The sequence below is a fragment of the Eucyclogobius newberryi genome, unplaced genomic scaffold (assembly GCF_026437365.1).
Source record: "Eucyclogobius newberryi isolate DKJ021-1_F unplaced genomic scaffold, fEucNew1.0.hap1 SCAF_12, whole genome shotgun sequence".
Lineage (NCBI taxonomy): Eukaryota > Metazoa > Chordata > Actinopteri > Gobiiformes > Gobiidae > Eucyclogobius > Eucyclogobius newberryi.
Window position 1 is genome coordinate 36337411 of NW_027315746.1, and position 8262 is coordinate 36345672.

At 46.2% G+C, this 8262-nt stretch overlaps 1 long non-coding RNA gene across 1 annotated transcript; it reads right to left on the bottom strand.

Moving 5' to 3' along the window:
• Positions 1 to 4776: 4776 nt before the first annotated feature.
• Positions 4777 to 7075, bottom strand: LOC140355800 (uncharacterized). Its single transcript, XR_011926029.1, has 3 exons — positions 6993 to 7075; positions 6781 to 6871; positions 4777 to 4871 (listed from the first exon to the last, which is right to left on the bottom strand). It is a non-coding gene; the product is annotated as an uncharacterized lncRNA (long non-coding RNA).
• Positions 7076 to 8262: the final 1187 nt, after the last annotated feature.

An 8262-nucleotide genomic window follows, 5' to 3' on the forward strand; every position in this document is an offset into this window, starting at 1 on the left:
TCACTTTGTGGCTCTTAAGTCTCACTTTGTGGCTCTTTAGTCTCACTTTGTGGCTCTTTAGTCTCACTATGTGGCTCTTTAGTCTCACTTTGTGGCTCTTTAGTCTCACTTTGTGGCTCTTTAGTCTCACTATGTGGCTCTTTAGTCTCACTTTGTGGCTCTTTAGTCTCACTATGTGGCTCTTTAGTCTCACTATGTGGCTCTCTTTAGTCTCACTATGTGGCTCTCTTTAGTCTCACTATGTGGCTCTTTAGTCTCACTATGTGGCTCTCTTTAGTCTCACTATGTGGCTCTTTAGTCTCACTATGTGGCTCTTTAGTCTCACTATGTGGCTCTCTTTAGTCTCACTATGTGGCTCTCTTTAGTCTCACTATGTGGCTCTTTAGTCTCACTATGTGGCTCTTTAGTCTCACTATGTGGCTCTCTTTAGTCTCACTTTGTGGCTCTTTAGTTTCACTATGTGGCTCTTTAGTCTCACTATGTGGCTCTTTAGTCTCACTATGTGGCTCTTTAGTCTCACTATGTGGCTCTTTAGTCTCACTATGTGGCTCTTTAGTTTCACTATGTGGCTCTCTTTAGTCTCACTATGTGGCTCTTTAGTCTCACTATGTGGCTCTTTAGTTTCACTATGTGGCTCTCTTTAGTCTCACTATGTGGCTCTTTAGTCTCACTATGTGGCTCTTTAGTCTCACTATGTGGCTCTCTTTAGTCTCACTATGTGGCTCTTTAGTCTCACTATGTGGCTCTCTTTAGTCTCACTTTGTGGCTCTTTAGTCTCACTATGTGGCTCTTTAGTCTCACTATGTGGCTCTTTAGTCTCACTATGTGGCTCTTTAGTCTCACTTTGTGGCTCTCTTTAGTCTCACTATGTGGCTCTTTAGTCTCACTATGTGGCTCTTTAGTCTCACTATGTGGCTCTTTAGTCTCACTATGTGGCTCTTTAGTCTCACTATGTGGCTCTCTTTAGTCTCACTTTGTGGCTCTTTAGTCTCACTATGTGGCTCTTTAGTCTCACTTTGTGGCTCTCTTTAGTCTCACTATGTGGCTCTTTAGTCTCACTATGTGGCTCTTTAGTCTCACTATGTGGCTCTTTAGTCTCACTATGTGGCTCTTTAGTCTCACTATGTGGCTCTTTAGTCTCACTATGTGGCTCTCTTTAGTCTCACTTTGTGGCTCTTTAGTCTCACTATGTGGCTCTTTAGTTTCACTATGTGGCTCTTTAGTCTCACTATGTGGCTCTTTAGTCTCACTATGTGGCTCTTTAGTCTCACTATGTGGCTCTTTAGTCTCACTTTGTGGCTCTTTAGTCTCACTTTGTGGCTCTTTAGTCTCACTTTGTGGCTCTTTAGTCTCACTATGTGGCTCTCTTTAGTCTCACTATGTGGCTCTTTAGTCTCACTATGTGGCTCTTTAGTCTCACTATGTGGCTCTCTTTAGTTTCACTATGTGGCTCTTTAGTCTCACTATGTGGCTCTTTAGTCTCACTTTGTGGCTCTTTAGTCTCACTTTGTGGCTCTTTAGTCTCACTTTGTGGCTCTTTAGTCTCACTATGTGGCTCTTTAGTCTCACTTTGTGGCTCTTTAGTCTCACTTTGTGGCTCTTTAGTCTCACTTTGTGGCTCTTTAGTCTCACTTTGTGGCTCTTTAGTCTCACTTTGTGGCTCTTTAGTCTCACTATGTGGCTCTTTAGTCTCACTATGTGGCTCTTTAGTCTCACTTTGTGGCTCTTTAGTCTCACTTTGTGGCTCTTTAGTCTCACTATGTGGCTCTTTAGTCTCACTTTGTGGCTCTTTAGTCTCACTTTGTGGCTCTTTAGTCTCACTTTGTGGCTCTTTAGTCTCACTATGTGGCTCTCTTTAGTTTCACTATGTGGCTCTTTAGTCTCACTATGTGGCTCTTTAGTCTCACTTTGTGGCTCTTTAGTCTCACTTTGTGGCTCTTTAGTCTCACTTTGTGGCTCTTTAGTCTCACTTTGTGGCTCTTTAGTCTCACTATGTGGCTCTTTAGTCTCACTATGTGGCTCTTTAGTCTCACTTTGTGGCTCTTTAGTCTCACTTTGTGGCTCTTTAGTCTCACTTTGTGGCTCTTTAGTCTCACTATGTGGCTCTCTTTAGTTTCACTATGTGGCTCTTTAGTCTCACTATGTGGCTCTTTAGTCTCACTTTGTGGCTCTTTAGTCTCACTTTGTGGCTCTTTAGTCTCACTTTGTGGCTCTTTAGTCTCACTTTGTGGCTCTTTAGTCTCACTATGTGGCTCTTTAGTCTCACTTTGTGGCTCTTTAGTCTCACTATGTGGCTCTTTAGTCTCACTATGTGGCTCTTTAGTCTCACTTTGTGGCTCTTTAGTCTCACTATGTGGCTCTTTAGTCTCACTATGTGGCTCTCTTTAGTCTCACTATGTGGCTCTTTAGTCTCACTTTGTGGCTCTTAAGTCTCACTTTGTGGCTCTTTAGTCTCACTTTGTGGCTCTTTAGTCTCACTATGTGGCTCTTTAGTCTCACTTTGTGGCTCTTTAGTCTCACTTTGTGGCTCTTTAGTCTCACTATGTGGCTCTTTAGTCTCACTTTGTGGCTCTTTAGTCTCACTATGTGGCTCTTTAGTCTCACTATGTGGCTCTCTTTAGTCTCACTATGTGGCTCTCTTTAGTCTCACTATGTGGCTCTTTAGTCTCACTATGTGGCTCTCTTTAGTCTCACTATGTGGCTCTTTAGTCTCACTATGTGGCTCTTTAGTCTCACTATGTGGCTCTCTTTAGTCTCACTATGTGGCTCTCTTTAGTCTCACTATGTGGCTCTTTAGTCTCACTATGTGGCTCTTTAGTCTCACTATGTGGCTCTCTTTAGTCTCACTTTGTGGCTCTTTAGTTTCACTATGTGGCTCTTTAGTCTCACTATGTGGCTCTTTAGTCTCACTATGTGGCTCTTTAGTCTCACTATGTGGCTCTTTAGTCTCACTATGTGGCTCTTTAGTTTCACTATGTGGCTCTCTTTAGTCTCACTATGTGGCTCTTTAGTCTCACTATGTGGCTCTTTAGTTTCACTATGTGGCTCTCTTTAGTCTCACTATGTGGCTCTTTAGTCTCACTATGTGGCTCTTTAGTCTCACTATGTGGCTCTCTTTAGTCTCACTATGTGGCTCTTTAGTCTCACTATGTGGCTCTCTTTAGTCTCACTTTGTGGCTCTTTAGTCTCACTATGTGGCTCTTTAGTCTCACTATGTGGCTCTTTAGTCTCACTATGTGGCTCTTTAGTCTCACTTTGTGGCTCTCTTTAGTCTCACTATGTGGCTCTTTAGTCTCACTATGTGGCTCTTTAGTCTCACTATGTGGCTCTTTAGTCTCACTATGTGGCTCTTTAGTCTCACTATGTGGCTCTCTTTAGTCTCACTTTGTGGCTCTTTAGTCTCACTATGTGGCTCTTTAGTCTCACTTTGTGGCTCTCTTTAGTCTCACTATGTGGCTCTTTAGTCTCACTATGTGGCTCTTTAGTCTCACTATGTGGCTCTTTAGTCTCACTATGTGGCTCTTTAGTCTCACTATGTGGCTCTTTAGTCTCACTATGTGGCTCTCTTTAGTCTCACTTTGTGGCTCTTTAGTCTCACTATGTGGCTCTTTAGTTTCACTATGTGGCTCTTTAGTCTCACTATGTGGCTCTTTAGTCTCACTATGTGGCTCTTTAGTCTCACTATGTGGCTCTTTAGTCTCACTTTGTGGCTCTTTAGTCTCACTTTGTGGCTCTTTAGTCTCACTTTGTGGCTCTTTAGTCTCACTATGTGGCTCTCTTTAGTCTCACTATGTGGCTCTTTAGTCTCACTATGTGGCTCTTTAGTCTCACTATGTGGCTCTCTTTAGTTTCACTATGTGGCTCTTTAGTCTCACTATGTGGCTCTTTAGTCTCACTTTGTGGCTCTTTAGTCTCACTTTGTGGCTCTTTAGTCTCACTTTGTGGCTCTTTAGTCTCACTATGTGGCTCTTTAGTCTCACTTTGTGGCTCTTTAGTCTCACTTTGTGGCTCTTTAGTCTCACTTTGTGGCTCTTTAGTCTCACTTTGTGGCTCTTTAGTCTCACTTTGTGGCTCTTTAGTCTCACTATGTGGCTCTTTAGTCTCACTATGTGGCTCTTTAGTCTCACTTTGTGGCTCTTTAGTCTCACTTTGTGGCTCTTTAGTCTCACTATGTGGCTCTTTAGTCTCACTTTGTGGCTCTTTAGTCTCACTTTGTGGCTCTTTAGTCTCACTTTGTGGCTCTTTAGTCTCACTATGTGGCTCTCTTTAGTTTCACTATGTGGCTCTTTAGTCTCACTATGTGGCTCTTTAGTCTCACTTTGTGGCTCTTTAGTCTCACTTTGTGGCTCTTTAGTCTCACTTTGTGGCTCTTTAGTCTCACTTTGTGGCTCTTTAGTCTCACTATGTGGCTCTTTAGTCTCACTATGTGGCTCTTTAGTCTCACTTTGTGGCTCTTTAGTCTCACTTTGTGGCTCTTTAGTCTCACTTTGTGGCTCTTTAGTCTTGCTTCAGGTTGAATTCATGTCTGAACTTTCTTCACTGATAATGATAAATAAGCTCTAGTTTCACTCATGTTCTGGTGCTTCATGCGTTTTATTAAAAACATGTCTGAGCGCTTTGGCGCGTTAGCGTTAGCGCTCAGTTAGCGCTCAGTTAGCTCCAGAACGCCTGCATGGTCTTCAGGCGTGGTCAGCAGCAGCTCGTCTTCAGATCGTGTGCTTCCTCCAGGTCGGTTCCATCTCGTCTGATCTGCTCACGTAAAGTGTGGCTCGGGCCGATGGCGAGCGGCGTCCCGTCCTCCAGCTCGCTCAGGACGCAGCGCTCAAAGGCCAGAGCAGCTGCGCGGAAGAAAAAGCCTTGCACATTTTCTCCTGGAACATAAAAAGAAACGTAATATGAGAATCAGAAAAAATCAGTGGTGGAAAGAGTACTGCACATGTGACATGGCTGTACTCTGTAGTACTCTGTGAACTCTGTAGTACTCTGTGTACTCTTTACTCTGTGTACTCTGTACTCTGTGTACTCTGTGCACTCTGTGTACTCTGTAGTACTCTGTGTACTCTGTACTCTGTGTACTCTGTGAACTCTGTAGTACTCTGTGTACTCTGTACTTTGTGTACTCTGTACTCTGTGTACTCTGTGTACTCTGGGTACTCTGTGTACTCTGTACACTCTGTACTGCTGCCAACATTGCATCTAAGTAAAAGCAAAAAATACACATCAAAGTGACTTTTAAAGCAATTTTAGGAACATTTTGAATCACTATTTTACGCAAAACTTGTTCAATGAAATAGTTTAAACTGAATTAAGTTAATTAAAAAACAATCCACTTAGAGCTGTGACCAATCAGAGCGGGCGATCACTTTTAAATGTAGTGAATGATTATAATTACATGAGTAGGATTTACTCAATTACAAACACAAGTTTAAACTAAAACTAAATATAGTGATTGTAGAACGTTGTGCCGTCCACCAGCTGCTGACCTCACCAGGTCAACTAGTGTTTTTATTGCAATAAGAAAGTCTTAAAGTCTTAAACTGCCCTTTGCACTGTGGTGTACCTCAGGGGTCCATCATAGGCCCAGTTCTCTTCAGTATTAGGATCAGTCTTTAGAAAACAGGATCTCTGGTTCTGTTGCTTTGCTGATGAAGTACAACTCTCTTTATTATGCTCTCCATCTGACCTCCATCTGACCTCCATCTGACCTCCATCTGACCTCCATCTGACCTCCATCTGACCTCCATCTGACCTCCATCTGACCGCTCTTAAACGCTTGCAGTTAGTGCAGAACGCGGCGGCGGCTGCTCACAGGTACAAGGCGTCACCGCACTGGCTCCTCTCGGCTCCTCCTCTCCTCGGCTCCTCCCCTCGGCTCTTCCTCTCGGCTCCTCCTCCTCTCGGCTCCCCCTCTCGGCTCCTCCTCCTCTCGGCTCCTCCTCTCGCCTCCTCCTCTCGCAAACTGTTCACCGCCTTCTTTTTCTTTTCTCACTCCTGAGGACCTGTGGACCCAGATGCCCCTCCCCTGGTGAAGTGGTCCCTGCCCTGTGTGGACGGTCCCTCATCTGCCTGAAGAGTGGGTCCAGCTCGCCTCCGACGGTCCCTCTTCTGCCTGAAGAGTGGGTCCAGCTCGACTCAGACGGTCCCTCTTCTGCCTGAAGAGTGGGTCCAGCTCGACTCAGACGGTCCCTCATCTGCCTGAAGAGTGGGTCCAGCTCGACTCCGACGGTCCCTCTTCTGCCTGAAGAGTGGGTCCAGCTCGACTCAGACGGTCCCTCTTCTGCCTGAAGAGTGGGTCCAGCTCGACTCAGACGGTCCCTCATCTGCCTGAAGAGTGGGTCCAGCTCCAGTCTCCTCGTGTCCGTCTGTCCGTCTGTGAGAGTCGGATCTCTCCTTCACTGGAACTCCTCCAGGTTTCTACGCTTTTTTCCCAAAGAGGTTTTTTTTGTAGTTTTTCCTGGCCGAGAAGGAGAGTCTAAGGACAGAGGACCCTGGGACATCGTCCCTCGCCACCACAGACATTGTCTGACTTCATCACCACCACAGACATTGTTGATTCATTTCTCCCTGTGGCCCTCAGAGGCAACTGTTGTTGTGATTTTGGGCCTTACAAAAATAAATTGATTTGATGATTTGATTGGTGTAAAACTATCATCTATATTTATATATATCCCACCAAAATAATGGCAAAATGAGAAACTCAAACCCGTTATACGCACTTTAATATTGTGAATGCTCTTTGATAAGTGAAAATATTACAAGGTATTTGTTCTGATTCTTTACCAGTTTTGGATGAAACGGCCCAGAATTCTGCATTTATTTCAATTGCCATTTGACTAGCATCTCGTTCTGTTCTCCTCCTTTCTTCTGAGGACTGATCAGAAAAACAGAAAAACACAGCCCTTCTTGGTTTATTGCCTTTGCAAATAAAAGACGTTTCACAATTATATTATATTTGTGTATTTCTGTGACGTTACAGTCTCACTCTCACTCACCAGCAAATCGCTTTTGGTTCCAACTAAGAAGATGAAGCAGGAGCCGGGTTTGTTCTCCCTGAGGGCCTCCTCCAGCCACTGCCTGTGAACACAAGAGGACAAATAAGTCCTCTGCATTTGACCCATCGGCCCAAAAGAAACTGGAACTAACCCATGAATAAAAACCTAGTTTCAGCTCCGCTGCCCTAGGGGCAACTCTGGGGGAAGTCTGAGCTCTGTCCTCTGATAAACACTTATTCTATCAAACTGTATTTCATATTTAAATTCCCTCCCGTGGACCCTCCACCCGCAGGAGGCTCCATAAGGGGCCGGTGCAGAGAGATCTGGGCGGCAGTCGACGGCAGGGGCCTCGGCGACCAGATCTCCAGACACAGAGACTAACTCTGGGGACATGGAATGTCACCTCGCTGGGGGGGAAAGAGCCTGAGCTTGTGCAGGAGGTTGAGCGATACCGACTAGATATAGACGGCCTCACCTCCACGCACAGTTTGGGCTCTGGAACCATCTCCTCCAGAGGGGCTGGACGCTCCACTTCTCTGGTGTTGCCCGCGGGGAGAGGCAGGGCTGGTGTGGGCGGGGCTGGTGTGGGCTTATAACCCCTCAGCTCAGCCGTGTTGGAGTTTACCCCAGTGGACGAGAGGGTCGCGTCCCTTCGCCTTCGGGTGGGGGACAGGTCTCTCACTGTTGTGTCGGCCTACGGGCCGAACAGCAGTGCAGAGGACCTGACCTTCTTGGAGTCCTTGGGAGGGGAACTGGACAAAGCACCGACTCCGTTGTTCTACTGGGGGACTTCAACGCCCACGTGGACAATGACAGTGACACCTGGAGAGGGGTGATCGGGAAGAACGGCTTCCCCGATCTAGACCCGAGCGATGTTCAGTTATTGGACCAGGACACAGGCCGGAGGTCAATGATCGACTTTGTTGTCGTGTCATCTGACCTCCGGCCACGTGTCTTGGACACTCGGGTGAAGAGAGGGGCGGAGCTGTAGAGCAGTAGCAGTTTCTGTAAAGAAAGCCTGACAGACTTGGCAGACCCAAGTGCATTGAGGGTCTGTTGGGAACGTCTTGCAGAGCCCTCTGTCAGTAGGATATTCTCACACGTCCGGGAGAGCTTCTCCCATGTCCCGGGGGAGGTTGGGGACATTGAGTCCGAGTGGACCATGTTCTCCGCCTCCATTGTTGATGCGGTTGCTCGGAGCTGTGGTCGCAAGGTCTCCGGTGCCTGTTGTGGTGCGGGTGGAGACCTGCTGACCTCGACTGTGGATGTC